Raw genomic sequence first — 1,932 nt, 5'->3', positions numbered from 1 at the left:
ATGTAATGTAGGAATGCAAATTTCCTCATTGATTGCTGAGGAACTCAGAATTTTGTTTCATATTCATGTTTTTATAACACATTTTATGAACTTTAACAGAACTATTTCCATAAAGCTGTATCTATCCAGCAGAAACAATTTAAAGAATTCCCACAACATTTATACTGCAACAGTGTTGAATTATGGAACTGCCTCAAAAAAACTTGAGAGGAACCAACTAGATATATTTGTCATTCAGTTTACAAAGGAAAAAAAAAGGCAGGTCTTATTGCATAATTTAAAAAACACTACTAATCAATGGAAGGACTTCTAAAAAGTTGCTTTCAACTTCATTGCTCTTACATAGCTCCAATTTTGCAGAATGCAGGAAAGATGAATGATATAACATATTCACTATATCATCTTTTCTCCAATTCTCCACCAACTTGCAGAACTTGCTTGCTCCCAGTATTAGAGAGGGTTCTATTTCAGTCAGGTACCTGTGAGCAGCCTCAGGCATTTGATATGTGACAGCGGCAGACCAGGAGCAGAACCTCATGCCTCTCCCATGCTGAGCAGAAATAGCCAGACCAAACTCTGTCATTGCTAGTGCTGAATTTCTTCAGTTTGATAAAAATCTTACCGGATACTTCAAAGTATTCAGACACAGGATTTTCATAACAAGAATTTCAGCATTGCAGCTTTTGATTTCATGTTTGGTGGCTTCATTAACGTATATTAGTCCTATGGCAGTGATCCACTATCTGAAACAAAGGCTGTCTCATGTCCAAAAGAGCACAATACAACAGTAATCTCTAAAAGTAATCTCAGACAGATGCTGAAGGAAAGAACAGAGGATAACAAGGAGTCTTTGCAGCTTTCTATCTCTTCTTTTCACTAGATATTTGGTAGTCAGTAAAGAATTCATTACCTGGGTCTTCACAACTAGCTTAGCCAATCCTTTCTCTCCTCACTGCTGCCCAGAAGGACATGCCTTCTGTCCAGAAAACATTTTAATACTATACTCTGCATTTCACAGGTGCAACGTGAATTGTACCGATTGTCTATGCACATCCTTTGGAAATTATCCCCCTGCTGAGACACAATGAAGTAACCAAGCAAACTTCTCCAAATTTATCAATACAGGCGTGGTCAGAGAATGCAAGGGTAAGCTTTCAGTACATGATTATATGAAAAAATAATTAGCAGGTAAAACTACCATGTGCATTATCACTGGGTCTGATAAGCACATTTAAAGCAGTTATGAACACAATTGTTCCATAAAGGAGAGAGCATCTCCTCTAGAATTGGGTCACATTCATTATTATTCCAGAAAGATTATTTGCATATAATATGAAACCCCAAATTAGCTAGCTGCATGAGATTATCATCCTCAATTCAATTAGTGGAACAGCGTCATCAACTTCAGAAAAGCCAGGTTAGATGATTTTTAGTGTATGGTGAACGACAAGTTTGCCCCCATCTACTCCCCCAGCAGCTAACTCTGACAATGGAAACATTTTCAGTTAGAGACTTTTTTTGGCTTTAACTTTTCTTATAATAACGTCATTACAAAATGAAGAATGTAGATGCTGACCTATGTTCCTTTAAGATCTATAAAAACCCTGTCATCTTTGCATATTTACTGATGTGCTTTGTGTTTCTTCTCCTGTCAAGTGGGTATGATGCTCTCCCGCCTTACAGGGACTTCTGAAGCTAAATTCATTAACATCTGAGATCTCTGGAGACAAGGCAGTACATCAAGACCAAAGATTTAAAGGGGAAATTGGACAGGAACTAATTATAACTTCTTGCTACCACTGGAAGCTATAGCTTCTGTTTCAAGTACCTTTGAAAGATCAGAATGCAAGCGTTCTCTGTATTTCCACCTCCGGTATGGATCCAAGCACGGCTGTGTTAGAAAGCCGGACACTACCGACAAACAGTACTTAC

This window comes from Mesitornis unicolor, unplaced genomic scaffold (assembly GCF_000695765.1).
Source record: "Mesitornis unicolor isolate BGI_N332 unplaced genomic scaffold, ASM69576v1 scaffold50820, whole genome shotgun sequence".
Taxonomy (NCBI): domain Eukaryota; kingdom Metazoa; phylum Chordata; class Aves; order Mesitornithiformes; family Mesitornithidae; genus Mesitornis; species Mesitornis unicolor.
The sequence above is the reverse complement of the archived record's forward strand: the minus strand, read 5'-3'. Positions refer to the sequence as shown.